This window comes from Carya illinoinensis, chromosome 10 (genome assembly GCF_018687715.1).
Source record: "Carya illinoinensis cultivar Pawnee chromosome 10, C.illinoinensisPawnee_v1, whole genome shotgun sequence".
Lineage (NCBI taxonomy): Eukaryota > Viridiplantae > Streptophyta > Magnoliopsida > Fagales > Juglandaceae > Carya > Carya illinoinensis.
The window spans coordinates 13,232,875-13,254,512 of record NC_056761.1 but is presented as its reverse complement, the minus strand read 5'-3'; the positions used below and the strand labels follow the sequence as shown (position 1 = coordinate 13,254,512).

General features: G+C 36.0%; 1 pseudogene; it reads left to right on the top strand.

Moving 5' to 3' along the window:
* The first annotated feature begins 9,394 nt into the window (after positions 1-9,394).
* LOC122278441 lies at positions 9,395-17,620 on the top strand (annotated as a pseudogene).
* Positions 17,621-21,638: the final 4,018 nt, after the last annotated feature.

Below are 21,638 nucleotides of genomic sequence, written 5' to 3'. Positions count from 1 at the left end.
GCTTTAGTATAAGGCCTTGCTACTGTAATTTGTTTCTTTGTATGCCATTAGATTGGACTAGTCCCTAACTGAATGAAATATCCGGTAGTGGAATGGCGAGTGGTAGGATAGTTGGTCCAATCAGAACCAGTGTATGCTATGACATGCATACTACTAGAGGAAGAGAAGAAAATGCCTTGGCCTGAGCTACCTTTGAAACAAAGAACATGAGTCGGCAGTTATGAGAGGAACATGAGGAGCATGCATGAACTAACTGACAATATTGACTACATAGCCAATGTCAGGTTGGGCGATGGTCAAATAGATGAGTCATCCAACTAGGCATATGTAAGTGCAAGGATCAGGGATGAGATCACCATCTTCAATCCTGAGTTTCAAAGATTGTTCCATAGGAAAAAGGGACAATTTGAGCACTGATTTGTCCACAATTGGAAAGAATATCAAAAGCATATTTCAAGTCTGAGAAAATATTTATGAGAGTGAGCAACTTCAAGTCTGAGAAAATATTTCAAAGAACTATGGTCTTTGGTTTTGAAATGGGTGGAGATGAGTCTTTTGAAAACCTTGATCTAAGAGATATTGTTACCAACAACCAAGATATCATCAACATAAACAAGAACAAGAGTAATGCTGGTGAAGGTGACAAGAGTAAATAAAGAATGATTAGCCTGAGACTGATGGAAACTTGCATCAAGAAGCATAGAGGTTAGTTTAAAAAATCAGTTGCGGGATGCTTGTTTAAGGCCATAGAGAGATTTTTGGAGCTGACAGACATGAGTCTCCCTCTTTATGCAATATCCGGGAGGTGGTGTCATGTAGACTTCTTCATCAAGGTCGCTGTGTAAAAAGCATTGTCTCGGTGGAGCTCCTCTGGTCACTCGGGAGTGGAATATACTGAGTGACGTCTCCTTGGTTGTCACTAGGTGACAACAGGCTTAGATGATATGATAAAGCTATCGTATCGACTTTGTGGCCGCATTACTGGTGGGGGTTAGAGGATACCTGGTCCTGGTACACACTGGGCGCAGAGCTGAGTATAGTCGTTACAAAGTCATTTGCGTGGTCGTTACCTACGGTGTGGCGATGAGAGCCAAGGTGTGTAGATGATCCCTAGGGGAGATCATAGTGCATATGGTAAAATGGATAATGGGCTATTTTTTGGGATAATGGCAAGATTTGATAAATGAATTTATGTGGATCATTTTCTGGAAAAATGGTGGAACTTATGTTGCGCCATTTTCTTGGAAAATGGTGGATATATTTTAATGGATATGTTTTTGAGCCAAAATGGGTTTCTGGCATGTTGGAAAATATTCATTTTCGGTGAAAATGATATTTTGGGTTTCATACATATTTCATCATATGCATGCATTTTGTTGGTTGCATGAATGTATTTTTATCTTGTGGGCTGTTTGGATTATTATTTACCTACGGTATCATTTTTTGGTGCCGTAGATTTTGATGCAGATAAGGATGCAGAGCTTGAGGATGCTGCTCTGCCGGAGGAGTGATTGGGATCACTTTCTTGTGGGTTGGGATTTATTTCCCACTTTTTGTTATTGTGTTTGGTTTGTATTATATTTATATTGGATAACTATATAACTTTTAAAGACATTTTATTTTGGAATTCAGTATTTAACAAATTCTAGTATTAGTTGATTGACTTTGATTTATCTACTGCATCTTTTATCTTACATGTGTTGCATGTGCACACATTTAGCACTTGTTGTTGGGGTGTGTACCCCGGGTTGTCATCATCCATATGCCTCGATTTTCAAGTGTCTGTATGTAGGAGTTGGGGGTGTCATAGATGGTATTAGAGCAGTTCGGCTCTAGGTAAAAACCATATGTCCCATAAGTAAAGTACCATAAAATTTTAAAGGTGAATTATTTTATTTATTTAATCTGAATTGTTTTTAATTAATTTGAGTTTATTTTATTTGAATTGAAATTATGTTATTCTATTTATAGAATTTATTTTGTTTTGTTTTGTCCGGAGTTGAAAAGTGGGTTAAGAGTTACGCTATGGCAGGAAGATGGTATGACCTAGAATGCCATTAGTAGGTATGAATATTTAGTGTAGTAGGTTTGAATTTTATCGATGTGGTTTGCTTTTATAATATCGAGGCTTGAAGGTAACAACATGGTTTAGGTGATCTTTGTGGAGTAGGAACTCAAGTTGCACTAAGGGGGGAGATAGCTTTAAATCGTTTAGGGTACTTGAGGTCTTGAATTCTGTAGAATTTATTAAAAGAGTTCTTAGAATTGGAGGTTGTAAGTTCAACGAACTTCAAGGATAGATTTATGCAAATTTCATCTAAGGTTTGAGGCCTATAGATTTTATGAAACAAATTTATGGAATTTAAGGTGATAGATTCGACAAACATTTGAAGGATTACTTAAATTAGAAGTTTTAGATCTTGCCGACTTTGATGAGCAATTTGATAACATATGGGGCTTTAAAATTTACAAGCTTTATAAAGGGACTGTTTTTAGATCTAAGTTCATAGCTCTTGAGGATTTTGAAAAATGATTTATTATCCATTAATGTTTTAGATTTTGAATGTTTTGGGAGTCGATTGTTTTATTTTGGGGTACAAGTTCATTGATCTTACAAATTCTGGAAGATGAATCTTATTTGATTTAAGGTTTTGAAATTGCAGAGTTGAAGGACTGAGCTATAATAAGATTTGAGTTCTTAGTTTTGCAAACTTGGTGCGTTAGCTTGATCTACTCTGGAGATTGATTAGTTTGGAACCATTAAAATGGGGTTAATCAGAGTTGAGTTATTGATATGGAAATTTTTCAGGAGTGCATTTCTTTGAGTATTGAAGGCAATGATCTAGTTCATATGTTTCTCTAAGGATTGAAGATATCAATCTAGTTCAGAAAAAACTTGAGGTTGTAGTAGCAGATTTTAGGAAATGATTTTTATCGATTTGAAAGGTATAGGTCCATTAGGGTATTGGAAATAGTAGATTATGTGTTGATATTGAATGCGATTGAATTTGAAGCTATATGTTCCGCAGACTTTTGGAAATGGATTATTAGTAGGTTTAAGGTCATTCTCGGTACAAAACTTTAAGCAATAGCTAGTTGCTAATTTAAGATATAAGTTGAGTAGATTCAGGAATGATTCTTGTTGATTTGAGGATATAAGTCCAGAAGGTGGAAATGATAGTAATGGATCACTTGTATGTGTGAATGATTATTGGTTTCGGCTAAGAGTGCATGAGATCGATGCGTAGTAGTGGTGAGTGTGTATGTATTTCAAAGAGTGCTAGTTCAAGTCTCATTTATTTTTGGCTTGGTAGGAGTTAAAGAGGAATTTGTGCAATAAAGTTAAATTCAAGAGATCATGGTTTTGAGTTTTTGGTGAGTTGATCGGAGTGTTTAGTTGAAGCAGGTTACCCATTGGAATGATGGTTGGCAACAATTGTTGTGATCATCTTTCAGAATTAATTGTGATTTGAGGTCACATAAGAATTTAAATTTGTGAGGCTATACTTTCCTTTAGAGATCGAGTATCCAGTTGGAAGAATTATGGACATTGTCATTTAACTTGGAGAGAGATTGTTGGGTCACCATGTACAGTGTATGATAAAATCTGGGAAGTTGAAGCTTAGGCATCAACAATGGGTAACATAATCAGTTCTGGTAGCTAATAAAGCATTAGGATCCATCAGTGTTGTACAATAGTTTTTGGTGAATTGAAGATTTGAGTAGTATGGCCTACCTTGAGATTTAATTGTGATGCGCTATTGAAGGAATTAGTGGTACTAGTACTAGAGCTTATAAGAGTAGAAGTAGGTGGGTGAGCTACCAAGAAGGTTTCAAGAATGTTTTGGTGAGTTCAATGACAGTTCGTATTAAGTCTAGTCACCTCCAGATTATGTGGTATTCAAAATTTAGGTGATGAGCTTGTAAGTATTAGGTTGTTGGGTAGAAATTTATAGGCACTTTTATTAGTTGGTCGTGATGGATTCGAGCCTTTTAGGGTTTGTTCTTTATCTCAGATGGAGCCTGTGTATTTTTGGAGATGATGATACTTGTTTTCAATTTGGAATGTTGAGGTTGATTGGTTTTGGTTTTTGTCAATGATCATGAGATATTTTTCAGAATATTGATTTTAATTAAGGTAGCGGGAGCTAATTGAGGAATATAAGTGATAATTCATGATTTTTGGAAATAGAGGATTTTCTACCAGAATGTGTTAAGAGTTCTTTGGTTAGTAGGTATTGAGCCACCTTGTATGTGACGATGTTATTTTTGTGAGGATTAATTTTATGCATGTTGGTGAATTATCAGTATGCGTAGCAGGAGCGTGATATTTTGTGTTATAATTAGGAGTTCAAATTTATGCTGATTTTAAGGAATTAGGTGGCTCAAAATTTTGAGAAGATGCTTGTAATTGGAGATTAATCATTTGGTTGTGCAAAATTTGTTTATGGATGGGTAACTTTGAGAGTGGCTATAAGGTTACGAAGGTGTAGTATACAATGAAGGCTTGGAGGTTACATAGCATAGGAGTCAATTGAAGTTAGCACAGTTTATTATGTGAAGATAATAATCATTGGAATTTACTAGGTGTTGTATTAAGGTTCTTGTGGGAATGGAGATTTTGGATTACATGGCCATCCTAGGAGTACTAGACTTGATGTGCCACTAGGAGACTAATGTGATTATGATGGAATCACCAATAGGAGTATACATGAGAGAGTGGTACCCATAATTGTTTGGGTGTCAGTGATGGTATGTTTTTCTCAAATGTGTTCTGAGTTGTATCTTGTATCCTGCTTGGCACTGATGTTTGACCTCACAAATTTTGAGGACGAAATTTATCTTAAGGGGGAGGATGTGATACCCCGTATTTACGTGTATTTTGACTAACTAATTATTCCATTTTTTTTAAGATTATGAGCTTTCTTATTTTAAATTTTAGATGATTTACATGGTATTATTTTACTACTTTTAACAGTGAATTTAATTTGATGTGTTTTATTGTTATTAAAATATTATTTATTATTTAAAATGCTATTTGTTTTAAATTATGTTATTGTTGAATTTTTATTATTTTATTTTACTTAGTCATTGTGTTTAAATTAGTTTTATTTAAATTGCTGTTTTGAAATCATTTTGGTTGGATTAATTTTTAGACCCAAGATGAAAACGTTGGATCTTATTTCTTTTCTTTCTTTTTTATTTTCTTCCATTTCTATTTTCCCCTTTTTCTCTTCTTTCCTTTTTCCTTCCTTTTTCCCTCTCGTGCCTCACAGCGCATCCACGACCAGCCCCCTCTCATTTCTCTTCGTGCATTTCTCTCCAGCAAGCTTAGCCACCATGTGCCGCTGGTTGTCACTGCCCACCTCACCATCCTCATCTCACGCCAGTGACCATCACTCCATCGGAACCAGCCTTCCTTCCTCATGCACTCTCTCTCTCTCCCCGTTGGCTGTGTGTAGCACAAATGGGTGTGCCTTTTTCTGCTCTACTGTGCACTGGCCTTTGGTGCCACCACCATCACCATGGCTTCCCCTCCTGCCGACCATCATCCTTCACCAAGCTTAGCCTCTAACTTCCAACTGTTTACTCTGACGAAGCCCACCAAGCTGCTTGGTTCTTAAGCTCATGGGCAGCCGTCACGCTACCACCTCTTCACCACTTCACCACCAGCCTCCCAGCTACCTAACCCATCTTTTCTCAGCTTTAATCAGCCACCTTTGAAGTCCCACCATCTCCATTTATAATTTGAGTATTTTGGCCTCCAACTGCAGCCCAGGCCGCCACCCAACCACCACTACCATTAATTTTACCAACACCCTTAAGCCATTCCCTAGCTATTCCAAGTCTTCGTTTGACCCCATTCAAAATTAGGTATTTTGAGACTCACGACCATTGCTTAGAAACCGTTGCCCGCCACTGCTCCACCAATTTTGGCGTGACCTTTGATATTCCAGAGTGCCTTTTAGCATTGTAAGTATTTTCCAAATAACCTTTGAGATTTAAATATATTTTGCATTAACAAATACTTGGTGATCTTGTGGTTGGTTGATGTTGCAAGGCTTGGGTTCTCTCCAGGAATGTCTCTAATTGCATTGTGTCCTTTATTTTTCTTACTCTTTGGTTGTGTAGGTTTTTTACAGGTTGCTGCGTGTGGTTTTTATTTTCTTTGAGTCTTATGTATTGTGGTTGTGTTTTCATGGTTTTTCTATTGGGAGGTCTGGGTTTTGGTTTTTCTTTGTAACCCCCAGGCCTCGGGCTGTAACCACGGTATTCCTCTGTCATAAATGAGGGTTTATTAATAAAATTGGGCTGGGGCTGCAATGTGGGTAGCTTCCAGCTCTTCTTAAAAAAAAAAAAAAATACTTTTGGTTGGTTTTGCCGGACATTGAGTCTGATGAGTTGGGGGTCGGTTGGATTGGAGAATGGAGTTGTTTGTGTGATTGGTTGATGTTGGGACTTGTTGGTTGTTGGATATTTGTGTCTTTTCATACATGGCATAAGTGCACACATATTCATGTTTGTAAAGGAAAACTGAATTTTCGTATAATTGCATACATATTCATGTGTTAGAAATGAAAACTAGGTTTTCATATGTAAATGGATTTTTAGGTGTGTGTATCATAACACTAAGTCAAGATGAGACTTTATCTCGATGGAGCTCATCTGATCACTCGGAAAAAGAATATTAAAAACACTTCATGATCAAGATCGCTAGTTGTTCCTTTTGTGCCTATGATGTTTGCATAACACCGGTTTATGAAAAATTTAATTAATAAATTGGTGTGTATAATATATTTCGTCAAGTATTTATATGTATAATTTAATTTAAAAAGAATTTAAAAATTTAATATTATAAGTTAAATCTTCTTACTTAAATAATAAATATGTATAGATTCCTTGAAAGAATCTTGTATTGGGGTGTGTGATTAATACTAATTTTCGAAGCCGCGTGTATGTAGTTGTGGGAGTGCCAAAGATTCACGATGGTGGCGTGCTGGCATGGACCATATATGAGTCAGGCCCTATGATTCTAAGCGCATGGCTAGTTCGTGCCTGATAGAGGACCACGTCCATATATCACTTGTGAATATACCATATTATACATGATTGAGTACGCGCCGCGCGTGGATCTTTCACATACCCACGAGACTTGGATTCACTATAACAAAAATTATTTTTTGGAACCAAATTACTTTAGGACGAATTGAAAATCGTCCCAAAAAGTGAGATTTTGAAACGAAATTTGAATTTCGTTCTAAAATAACGGCGGAATGCCAGACCGTTCAAACGCGTTCGAACGCTATTTATTGAAAAATTCAAATCTAGATCTTAGATTCTTGATTTATTTATTGAAAAATTCTATATATAAGTCCATACACTACACACCAATTATTTTTTCAATTTTTTTAATTTTGTTCTTTTACCAAATGTTTGGTATATGAATAATAAATAGCAAATTTGAATTAGTTTAAAAAAATAAATTCAAAAATGTTTTTTTTAAATTTTAAAAAATAAAAAAATGAGGTGTGTGGTGTGTGCGGCTTATGAGTAGCAAAACTCTTATTTATTTGTTCCACATGTTCCATGTGGTTGAGGTAACCGCTCGCAGCTTGAATTTGGACGTTCCATCTTCTTTATGTCCGTCTCTTTCGATGTATCACATTTTCATTTCATTTCATTTTATTATATATTTTTAAATTTTTATATAAAATATAATAAATAATTTAATCTTTTTAAATTTTAAAATAATAATTTAAAAAAATAATATTCTAATAATATTTTATCTAATTTTTTATTTTCATATCAATTTATCTCATTTAAACTCACTATCTAAATCTCTCCATAGATGTTGAGTACTTCGTGTTGGCACAATTACGTTATTATTATGATGCTTATATAATATTATGTATAAAATCTAAATAGACAAATCATATACCAATAATTTCATATAAAAGTGGGTCGCACTAAAAAAATATTTTTATAATTTTTTGAGATGAAGTTCACTTGTTTATAAACGTCCATGCATGATTTATGTATTTGAAATTTCTACAAATTATTTCTCTTATGGAGCAAACTTATACTTATGTGTATGTGGTTACTTTTGTTTCTTAAGGTGAATCATGTGCTATGAGCTAGGTAGGTTACTTACAACTAGGGGTGTAGTTGGTTATGCTCGGTCTGATTTTAGATATTTTTTAGAACCAAGTTGGTATATACTAGTTTTGAAAATTTAAGAACCAACAGCGGACTGATTCACCACCTAAACTGGAATTTCTAGTTTTTCTAGTTTTGGTTTGGTCCATTTTTTTGATTTTAAGGATAAAAAAAATTATACTCCAATAAAACTTTACCAAGTGATTAACCCAAAGTAAGTTTATATTAATAACTTAATATTAATATTTATGTTTAAGATTAAAATTTCATATAATATTAATTTTATGTTATAAAATTAAAATTTATATGTTATATCAAAATTCAAATGTTAAATTAAAAATCATAAGATTAATTTATGTTATATCATACTCAAATGTTATATTAACGTTATATTATAAAATTAATAGACATGAATAATAAGATTTTAAAATTTTAGAATATATTAATTAATTAGTAATTTAGCATATATTATATATAATGTAATATGATATAAAAAATTATATATAATATAAATAAATCATAAAAAATAAATTTTCTATGTAATATATAAAATTAAAAAAAAAATAATATATATTTACCAGTCTGGTTTGGTTCGAACTAGTCCTGTTTGGTACCCGTTTTACTGGCCTACTATATACTTACAACGTTTCTTTCCGAGTTAGATCACGTATTAGAGGTTGTGACTCCTCGGAAGAGATTAGGCTAGCTAGCATATAATTAAAAGAGTTGGCGGCAGGCTGGCATGTGCATTTAGACTACGGCCGGTCTCAAATGTTCCTCGCTTGAGCTTCTTGCATATCTTTATATTTTTACTTTGAATAAATAAATCCTTATCTTGGGCATGCACCATGCATGAAATGTGGTGGCCGTTTAATTAGGTTACTCCCATACATGTAACTTGACATGTGCTACGTTCTAAGTTCAAAATTTCAAATATTCTAAACTAATATTAGCCACTTAATGATGATTCATTAAATTTCTTAATAGAATTGCATGGGGTCTAGGTTATGACTCAAACCCGACTTCATAGAACGCAAGCCCTCGATTATAGTTAAGGCAGTATTATGGTCACATCTGGATAGGAAGGCCACTCTCGATTGTCCTCCTACCATTTTAGTAGAGAAAAAATATTCCCTATGTTCTCATGCTATATAAGAACCAACTCTCCCCCCTCCCCCAAGCCAATTAAACTGATCAACTATTTTGTTATAACAAGGTTCATCACCTAGGTTAAGCAATGGCAACAATGGATGCAGTTGACTTTTTGAGCACAAACTCAGTTCTCAGCGTTATGGAGCTCATAAAAAAGCCACTTATGACAATCCCTGAGAATTATATTTGTCCAGATCAAGAGCCAGTACTACTTGATCTCTCTCATGACTACAAAACTAGCTTGCCTACAGTTCCAACAATTGACATGGAAAAATTGATCATCGGGGAGACCACAGACATAGAACTAGACAAGTTGCATTTAGTTTGCAAAGCATGGGGCCTTTTTCAGGTTTTTTCTCAAATTTTCTTCAACAATTAACACGATTTCCCTTTATGAATATCAATGTCTATTTAGTTTTATGTACATAACTAGGAAGGTAGTTTATCTTGCGGCCTTCTCTCCCTTCGATGAGTACTCATCGATGGATCCGTAGCCTCTTGCATGAATTGGACCAAAGACTAGGAAAAATTCTCATCTATGAAAAATTATTGTAGTGAATAAAACTCTCAGGAGTTGAAAAGGAAACAGAGATCAACAAATAGAAGCCCTGGCCTCCAAGTACAGTGTCTATTTTTTTTTTCTTTTTTCTTCTTTTTTTCCTCTTCTTGACAAAAAAAAAAAAAAAATGAAAAACAATTGAAACAATATTATATTTCTCAAGAATTCATTGTTGTTTGATTGTTTTTCAGTTGGTGAATCATGGAGTAAGTCTTTCACTACTAAACAAGCTGAATAACGAGATTGAAGAATTCTTCAAGCTTCCCTTGGAAGAGAAAATGAAATACAAGGCAAGGCCAGGTGATGTTGAAGGCTATGGAAGAGTTCCCCCACCCAAAGTTCAAACCCTTGATTGGGGTGATAGGTTCTATATGACAATCAGCCCTATTCACAAAAGAAAGCCATATTTATTCCCAGAGCTACCTTCATCCTTGAGGTTCTCTCTCTCTGTTTCTCTCTCTCACTCATGTAAACATTTTGTCATATTTTTTTGCTTTCTGTAGGAACACCTTGGAGTCATACTTCTCAGAGCTGCAGAAACTAGCCATGACACTTACGGAGTTGATGGGAAAAGCTCTGAAGATAGACAAGAGAGAGATGGATGAATTATTTGAAGATGGGATGAGATCAATGAGGATGACATACTATCCACCATGCCCATAACCAGAGCTTGTTGTTGGCTTTCCTCCTCACTCTGATGCTACTGGTATCACCATTCTTCATCAAGTCAATGGAGTTGAAGGTCTCTAGATTAAGAAAGATGGGGTTTGGATTCCTGTGAGCTTCATTCCACATGTCTTTGTTGTCAACGTAGGAGACATCATGGAGGTTTGTCATATATATCCTACCTAATTTCTAGATCATCTTCCTCTAATTGATCCCCCGACTCTTTTAGAAAGAACGTCTTTTAAAAGAAAAGCACATGGTATATAATATATTGATCGTATGCGCACATGTAGTACTTGTATATATATATATATATATATATGTGCGTGCGCACGTGTGCACATATATATACATATATTTATATGCTATATTGATCTTAGTTAGCTAGTAACGCACAAATATACATGAAAAATTCTATACACTATATTATTATCTCATTTGTATCTAATTATTAAGTAAGATGTAGTAAATTTATTATCCTTAAATTATCATTTATTGCATGCTTTTTATCATCAAGTGGCAGTAAATATGTCACATCATATATAATAAGATATAAATGGGATGATAATATAGTATATAACATTACTCAAATCTGCAAAAAATTAAAAAAGATACAGAAGTTCGACCCACCCAACAATATATAGGTGGCCATTAATGCAGGTAGAGTTGCCAACAACCTGTACGTAAGGGTTGCCAACAAGTACGTGCCCCTAGTGCCAACCATGCACGATGGTGCATGTAGCGAATTCTTTTCATTCCGGCTGCCTTTCTTGGTGCAAGATCAGGTGGCAGTCCCAACAGTGCTACAGCTAGCGAGGCAAAGGGCTGGAAGGGTACTCCGATCCCTTTGATCCTCAACTTTTTTAGTTTTTATATACGGTAATTAAGTGCTTAGTCTACATAAAAAATTAAAAAAAAAATTATAAAATTATCAGATAGAAGATACTATCCAATCACGTTAGTTTACGAAAGTATTATTATGTTATATATCTTTTTTAAGTTTTACTATTATTATTTTTATTTTCTAACTTGATGATACCGTACTGAACCAAGATAGGATAGGTGAACTGCAGCACGCGCCAGGATCCTTTAGATCTTCGCAACACTTTGAACTTTTTAGTAAGAGAATCAAAAATCGAATTCCCTTCCAATATATCCAAAAAAAAAAAAAAAAAAGAAGATAGGATAGGTATTGACCTGGTGTACTAATATTGTTGGGATTATTATAAACGACAGATGGACGTACAAAGATACCATGTTTTGTACTGTCGCAAGTACAAGAACTCCAATATTACTAAACAAATTTGGACTGAAACAACTTCTGGTTCGTGACCAAGCGTGCCCAAGTGGGAACAATATTGGGTATCTAAAATCATTATCAAACAGACACTTCTTTGGTCGCGCTGTCCCTCTCCAGTTACGTACCCCGGCAAGATGACAAACATTACCAAGCCAGGACTTACAGTTACTTATAGTGAAAACTCTTTCGATTTTATATTCATTAGCTAGCTAGGATATTAAATTGACACTAAAGTACAGGCACATCACAAACACATGTACGTACGTTGTCACCTAATAATTAAATAAGTATTCATGGTAAGAAGAAATCAGACAGCTAAAGCATGTACAGTTGCGTGTCGTATATAGGTTGTCATGTAGTTATGCATGTGCCATTTTGCAGATCTTGAGCAATGGGGCGTATACCAGCGCTGAGCACCGGGCAGCAATAAATTTAGAGAAAGAAAGGATATCGATCGCTGTGTTCTTCAACCCCGAGTCCGAGGCACAGATTGAGCCTTTGAAAAGCCAGTTGAACACTACACAAAGCCCACCTCTATTTAGAAGGATTTCCGTTGAAGATTTTCACAAAGAATATTTCTTCTCTCGTGATCTCAAAGCTGGAAAGACAAATTTGGGGTATTTAAGGATAAAAACTGAGGAAGGTAATACTGATTAAATGACTATCACATAATGCACGTATGTACGTAGCTATTTATACGTATATATAATTGTACCCATGAATTACCATATTTTCAATGCCCCAAATTGATAGTTTACACACCCTAAACTATTGAATTTTGGCAATTAATTTGCATCCCAATTAATTAAGAATCCGTGAAAAACCGCGTCAAGGCTCAAACGTGACAATATTAATCTTAACGGTCATATTTTAACTGAGGGTGCAAATTGCTAAAACTTGATAATTTAAGGTATGCATAAATTACCAATTTTGATATATGGTTTATAGTATAAATAATAATAATGAAATATGGTAATTAATCCATGGGTGGTCATCATGAAGTGGTGTGTCAAATAATTAGAAGTAGTAGTACTACTACTATATTGTGGCTATGATCATCATGTAGTGGTCATAGGCACAGACATCGTAATATTATTCTAGTCATCTTTGCCACAGTTGTAACATTAGGCTCGATCCAATAGGGTCTACTGTAATCCACCAGCCGCTTCTCTTTTCTCTTTATCTTCTCTCTGAAAAAGGTTCCAAACCCTAGTGTCGCCGATCTAAGGAGGAGGAGCTTTGACTCCTCCCTTCCATTTCCTTTCCCTCTTCCCCTCTATTCCTCTTCATCATTTTCTCTTTGTTTTCTGGAGTTTTTTCTTCCGTTTTGATTCCGGCATTTTTTGGTGGAGATGTTTCGATCTGTTGGCCTCTGGTGTTCGACCGCTTCCACGCGCACCACAACGGACCTTCAAATGTGCCGATCTGTCGGAAGGAAGAGGAAGTTCGCCGAACGCAGCGGCGAGTGGATAGCACGCGCAGTCTATAGCGGGGTGATTGAAGTTCAAATGCCACTGCCTAGGATACTTTTCTATCGCCACACGCGGCTTATCTAGGACTGGGGCGTCTGTTTTCTCTGGAGCTGACTGTCGTCTCATGCTCCAATGGCGGCGCGTGAATCGCACGCTCCTATTATAGCCCCTGTCGGTGCTTTGGATCTGATTTTTTGGTTTTGTTTAGTTTAATCTCTGTTTGGTTAATATTTTTTAGTATAATAAAATTACAAGTCTCTTAGACATTAGGTCTGAAGAGTTGTTTTCCTTGGATTGTTAGTCTAGGGTTTTTGTTCTACCTGGTTTGTTGAACGGGTAGAGGCTGTTTACACACTGTCCAAAACAGTGTGTTGTTCGTCTTACAAACAATAGTATTGTTTGGTGAGGATGCAGTAAGGGCTAGGCCACGTCAGTTACATGTGTGTACTGGGGATCTTTCAGAGGTTTAAGTTGGCTTGTAGTGAGAATTATAAGTCCAGTTTGTAATGCCCAATTTAAATGAATGCAATATGCGTTTTAATAATAAAAAAAAAAAAAACAACAACATTAGGCTCGATCCAGCTTGATTAAGTATGAATGAATTGTACATGTTCTGTACAAAGCTTTTATGAAGTGGAAAATTAATTTGCAGAGTTATTAATTATTGTGATTCTTCTGAGATTAATGCATTTATCATAATAAGTTTAAAGAGAGGATTGGTTTTTAACACTTTACAATACACAACATTTATTATATGAAAAATGATTATTTGTGATGGAAATGATTATTTACGGTAAGAACAGATTCATTTTCATAAGAAATCACATATAATTGGTCCCATATATATATATATATGTGTGTGTGTGTGTGTGTGTGTTTTTCTTGTAGTAATTATTTTATCGAGTAATGCTACGTACAGTCCCCATTTGAAGACTGCCATGCAGGCATATGAATTTTATCTTTAAAATTACTAAAATATCCCCTCTAGAATAATATTTTTTCTTCTTTAATAAAGGGCTAATCCTCACTTGGAGACTGCAAATATAATTTCTCTTATCCAATAAAAACATTATTGCCAATCAACCACATGAACAGTCAATAAAATAGACAAAAACCCCAAATAAACAATAATCAATCGGCTCAAGAACATCTCAAATAAGGAACAGACAATTTGTCAGTACGTATCAAACCTTTAAAAATTTTTGGAACATGCAATAAAGATCTCCAAACTTGAGACAAGCCTTGATCTTCCAATTTTGCCAAATAATCCTTCGGCACATTACCTTCTCGAAAGATGTGATTAATGATAAAATTTCCCCCTCTAAGCAAGCTCATAACCTCATCCCAAAAATTTTCAAGATATCAAACACCATATCTCTATTATGAATCCAATTTACACAAACTAGAGAATCTGACTCGACATCCACCTGTTGTAACCCCGACTCATGGCAATATTGCAGTCCAATTAATAAGGCCTTCAACTTAGCAAGATTATTAGATCCATCCCTAATATAGCATGAGAAAGAAAGAACCATATCCCCATGCATATCACGTATTATACCACCTACTCCTAGCCTCCCAGGATTGCTTAAACTGCAGCTATCAATATTCAACTTAAATCTGCCCTGCAGTGGCATCACCGAAGTAGTCAATCTAACCTTTCTTGGTTTAATTGGTAGGATAGGAGTACACAGTTCCTTCAATCAATCCTCACCAGAAAACGATATTTTGGAAAAACTTTGATAGATTACATAGCACTTTACCAAGCCAAACACGTACAGATCTCCAAACCTCTTCAGTCGAAAAACATCTTACTTCCATTCTTGCCTTACACCTATGTTGCCACAACTTCCAAGTAATAATACAAGGAAGAATACCCAAAATACTACCAACCTGGGAAGAACGAGAAGCACGTCTAAACCAAAGTAACACCATCTCAGACCAACTTCTATTTGGATCCTATGGCACATGCAAAATAATACAAAACCTCTTCCATATTGTAGAAGCAATGTCACCTGCAACAAGAACATGATTTAAATCCTCATAGCTACCTCCCTCGCAACAATCACATTTAGAAGTAATTGGAATCCCAACTCTTCTCAATCTATCATCAACACTCAAACAGTTATGGAAAACTTTCCACATAAGGATTGAAATTTTTTTGGGCATAGCTTCATGCCACACCCAATAAGATCAAGATACAACTAGAGCACTCACACGAATGCACTGCGATGCACTCTTTGTGGAGAAACGATCATCTTTAGTATTAAGCCAAACTAGAAGATCTTGACCAGTTTTATGTGCGCCCAAAAACCGACATATTTCATCCGTCTTCTCTAAACCAACTAGCATCTCCAATCATTCAAAACCTTCAATGCACCCAACTTCAAACTTAGTGCACCCATAATAGGAAGATTAACTGCAAGGGGACCTCCATCCAGCCAATGATCCCACTAGAATAAAATATTCTCATCCCTAGCATTCCATTTTGAATTTTCCAAAAGCACTGGAATGCACTTCACTACCATCCTCCAAAATCGACACCCATTCTTAGGCACTAACAATGAGACATGCTTATCTCCGATATATTTCGCATGGAAAAACTGAGGCGAAAGATCATGACCCATCATGACCTTCCAAGCAAATTTCATGTGAAGAGAAGATTGCACCTCAGCAACATTCTGAAGACCAACTCCCCCCTCTTCAATTAGCTTGCACATAGACTTCCATGCAATCCATTTCTTTTTTTCCTTTCCAACTTTCTCATCCCAAAAAAGGAATCAAACATATTGTTAAGATTTTTCAACACCATCAGTGGTAATTGAAGAAAGAAGAGACATTAGACGAATAGGCATACTTGACAAAATATGTTTCAGTAGCACCAACTTTCCACCAACCAAGAGGCATTTTAATTTCCACCCCCCAATTGTATCCCTCACCCGATTTAAAAGAGGATCCAAATCATGCCAATTAGTAAGCTTACCAGTGACAATAGGGGCACCCAGGTAAATAAAAGGAAGAAAGATCCATTCAACAAAGCCAGTAATACGTAGTAACTCCCTCTTCCTTCCTGAAGAAAATTGCTTAGCAAAATAAACAACAATTTTCTCCTTACTAACCCTTTTACCAGACCATGCCTCATTAGTATCAATAACCTTCATCAATTCCTTAACTGAATTCTTATCACCATTAGCAAAACTCATTACATCATCAACATTAAGGCGATGAGAAACAAGAGGGGTACCTATTGGGTGAGAATTTTTTTTTAATTTTTCTATACAAGAAATTCTCCTTTAATAAGCGAGATAGAACCTCTTCCATAATAATAAAAAGGCAAGGTGAAAGTGGATCTCTTTGCCTCAAACCTCTACCTCCCTAAAAACCACTCCGAGAAGTTCCATTCATCATTATCAAGTACCAAGGCAAAAAAATACGATTCCTGATCAAACCACAAATAGAACTTGAAAAACCATGCAAAAGCCTCGAAGACATACAAAAGAAGCTCCCATTCCACCCTATCATATGCCTTAGCTATATTAAGTTTGAAAATAACATTACCTCCCATAGCCTTCTTATTAAGAGAATGAACCATTTCTTGCATAAGATTGATATTATCAAAAATATTCATTCCTGGGATAAAAGCATATTGCTCTGAAGAAATCAAAGAACAGAGTAAAGGAGCAAGCCGCTCCACTAAAACCTTGGTTCAGATTTTATAAAACACTGAGCATAAACTAATAGGCCGAAACTTATCAAACCCTGTCAGTTGAGGCATTTTAGGAATAAGAACCAAAAAAGAAGTAGTAACCTAGGAAGAGAAACCCCCCTTATCGCTTCCATAACCCCCAAATGAACAATATTCCAACGAGCATGATAAAAATCCAAACCAAATCCATTTGGACTCAGACTACTGTCAATGGGAATGCTAAACATTACTTGTTTCACCCCTTCTTTGGTTGACAAAGAACAAAGTCTCGAATTATCATATTTCGAGATAACATCTGAAACCAAGTCTCCTAAATCTGGAAGCACCACTTGACTAGACTGCCCAAGAACTCTGTAAAATATTGCACAGTACCATCATGAACTTCTTGATGGGAATTTAAGATCAATTCATTCGAAAGCTTCATCTCCATAATCTTGGATTGCTTCCTTTTATTAAGTAAAGCATGAAAATAGTGAGAGTTCTTATCACCTTGCCTCCACCAACGTACTTTTGTACATTGTGCTAACTAAACATCTTTTCTATGTAGCCAAGTATCTAGTTCATTTTCTGAAGCAATAAGATCCTGCTCCAGCTCTTCAATATATTGATCTTGTAATTTATCTTCCAACACTTCTATTCTATTTTCTAGCTCCTGAATATGTACACCTGTCCAACTAAAGACTGACTCATTCCATGATATGAACACCTGTTTAAGCCTTTTCAATATCACCGCAAGCTTCATTAGGCCATTACCAAAATCATCTTGTGCCCACTAGTCATGCACACATCTATCAAAATCTGGATGGTCCACCCACATTTGTTGGAAAAGGAATGGTGAAGGACCATATGCTGTCACATTATTCACAAGAGAAATAACCATATGTCCATGGTCTAAAGTAGTACGAGGTAAATATCGCATGCCAGAATTAGGAAAAGCATCCAAACAATTTTGAACCAACAATGTACGATCTAAACGGGTCCAGCTACGAGACCTACCATTATGTCCATTACACCAAGAAAAATTCTTACCCAAAAACTTCATCTCTAGTAAGCCGCAATAATGGATCCATGAATTGAAATCCTCTATAGCCACCATAGGATGTGGCCTCGCCTCTCTTCTTTCCAACTCAGAAGAAATGATATTGAAATCAACTGTAACAAGCCAAGGGCCCCCTGAATTGCTCTCCCTTTCCAATTTTCTGACCATAACACCTGATGTTGTTGATATTGGCATTTTGCATACACAAAAGATACTTTACATTCAATCAACCCATCAGAAATGAGGACTGTAATATGTTGTGTTCTAAAATTTATCATAGTAACATTGACATCATTCATCCAAAAAAGCCACAGTTTTCCTTCCAAAGCTGGATTCGACAAACCATAATCAAAAGCAAACAAACTTTTAATATCATCCAGCAAATCTTCATGTAGAAAAGGTTCTACAATAACAAAAACTTTCAGATTATACAATCTCACAATTTTTTTCAACCTACTTTTAGATGATATCACCCCCTGGACATTCCAATATAAAATTGGACTAATCATAAATTTAGTTTAAAGGATCGGGTAATAATCTGTTTACTACGAACCTTCAAAACTGAATCATCTCCCTTTTTCTTCACATTATCCGACACTTAAGGATAAGATAATACATCCTTGCCAGAATGCAATTTTTCCACCAATGTTTCATTATTTGATAAACTTACTAGATTCTCAACTTCTTTTCTATACCCATCGTCTATCATATCTCTACTAACCTCCCCATGCTCCAATCTCACAGGTTCCCCCTCAATAGAAACCCCACCTTGAAGTTCTACTGCATGGCTGTTCACAATGTAGAAAAGATCTTCTTGCACCAACTCCTCATGAATAAGGTTAGGCAAGAATTGTCCTTCTTCTAAATCCTATATTTGGATACAAATCCTATATTTGAGTATCCAGTTCCTTTGCACTATCTTGATTCTCCATACAAGCCAATTCAACCATTTGTAAATTAACCACATCCTCCCTGGCCTTTTCATCAATTTGCTTAACATCCCAGAGCAATGCCATTGAGTCCAAAACTTTGTTTTCCCATCCCAGATCCTCAACCGCAGTTTTCTCTATTTTTGAGCTCGCAGGATCCGAATAGCAGGATTTTCCACACTTCCCTATATTCTTGTTGCACAGATTGCTTCTCCTTTTCCTTCCTTAAACTCCCTTTCTTACATGTCTTAGCATTATGACCTTGTTGCTTACAATGAATGCAAGTTGGCAATGTTTCATACACCACCTTTTGCAATTGACTTGAAGACCAAGAAGGAGCACCAATCCAAAATGACAAAATAGGAGACTTCACAGCATCCAACTCCAAACAAACCATTGCCCCATCCGTTGTTGTATCACATTTTGCAGAATTTTCACTTCTAATGTAATTGCCAATCAGTGCCATTAGACAATGCAGGATTGAAAGATGATAAAAATTCAGGGCCAGCCCTGGGAGGAAAATTCAAACTGGAACTACCGACGACTCTTCCTCTTCGTTAAAATCTAGAGACTAGTGGAAAGGTCTATAAGCCATGCCATCTATATCACAAGCCTCCTTATAGAAAGCTTTGCTGAAATCCTCATCCGAAATAAGCCGCACAAACACGTTACGCTACTTTCTCATAGGAAAAACCATCGCAACAGTATCCAAGCCCCATCTGTTTTTGATAAACAACCTGATCGCATCCAGAGATAGCCGTTGCCTTAAAAATTTTAGCACCATTGCCTTAAAAAGATTCCATAGACTTTTGAATTTCCTCCTTAGAAAAGAGAAAATACAATTTACCATCCAAAACTTTTGGAGCCCTTAAGGGCATTTGAACATCCCAAATGGAATGAAGATCCGCAGATAAATGATTTGCAAACAAACGTGGTCTGGTAGTTGGCATGGGGCCACCAGGGCCCCCTGCAGTTGCCATGCAAAAGCACGTAAAATCCCTAGTGGAAAAATCACTAGCCACGTCACTAGAGTAAAAAGTCTTCTAGTTTTCTTCCTATAAGGAAGCCTTATACCACACACATTTACCTAATCAACACGTGATTTGTTGTTTTTACCCTTTTGTTTTAACACACGCATAGAGTTATTTTAATTAGGAATTCTACACCATGCACTTGCTGAAGGAAAAAACATAAAAAGATAAAAAATAAAAGTAGGTGTGCTATGTAGGGCTGCTGAATAGAGTCTTTCTTTAAGCATTAATATGATAGAAAGACAAAAATAAAAAATCATATGTCGATTACGTGTATGTGTGTGGTGTAAAGTTTCCGTGCAGAGTTTTTCTTTGAAGATAGTTGAGATAGTTCAAATAAATAGGGCAATACAAAATAATTGGTAATCGAATGGGCCCAAAGATTTCGGATTGACTCAACCTGAAATAGCCAACCTGCATGGAAATTAAGCAGAAGTCAAAATTTTCGTAACCACTATTGAAAAATGGTTCGAAATCGGGTAATTACCCAATTTCTATTTTTGAAATGCAACCATGAATCACCATTATGCCTAACCTTGTTGTTTGGTAATTCACCAAGGCAGTGTCTTTAAGTTTCTAGACTTTGGCTCTTCATAGCAACTTGAAAACTCCAAGTTTTGCTTCCGTTCATCACCTCTCTCTTGCTCGCTGTCCTCTTGCACGGTGAGCAATAATCCTCTCTCTCGCTCTCTAGCCTCTCTTTTTTTCTTATCCCCATTGCAAAATTTTCTTTGGATATCTCATGGTGGGTCTTGGATTTTGGGTTGTATGGCTATACTATGTGTGGTGAGTGTCTGTTGACTTGGTCTGGATTCTCTATGGAAGCTTTTTATGGACTTTGGGAGTTTCTCAAACTCTCAGTTGCTTCTAGAGTCATGCTTTGGTATTGGTATCTCTCTATTAATTTAGACTTTATTTCCATACTTCCTTCAACATTCGTTCATTTAATTGGTTGATTCTTTGCTTATGAGCTCATGGTCTTTTCAATTTTGTAGCTTGGAGAATTGCTACTACAAAATACTAATTCTAATGACTAGATTTGTGTAGAATGCTACTCTTGTTGTGGATGCCTTGTCTGTCCGGTATGTATGAGATTCTCTTATCATTCTTTCGTCTCTTTTTATCATATATCTACAATTCTCCTTCCCTATAAAGCACCATTTAATTTCACAACTCCTTGTCCTCTCTGCTTGTTTGGATTCCATTTAATTTCAAATCCAAGTCATGCAGGGATGGGAGGATGCAACTAGAGAGTTACTATGCAGGCAAGACTACGGGTCAAGTCGGTCTGAAAAACCCGATAATTTTGAAGCCCAAATCGGTTCGGATAATCAGTTATTTGGAAATTTCCTGATCGAAAAACCCTAGCGTCGGGTCGGGTCAATTGAACAGTCCTACAAATAAGTGTAATCTTGAGAAAAAGGAATATGGATAGTGTGAAATTACCATTTGTCCCAAAATTTTAAACTAATCAGAAGATATTAGTTTAATTATTTGTATTATATTCTTAATACACCCTCACACATGTGGGCTGGCCAGATTCTTGCTCAATGAGTGGGCCTAACACATGGGGTATTTTATTAAATGTAGTAGAGTGTAAACTAATTAGGATTCGAATCCTAGATAT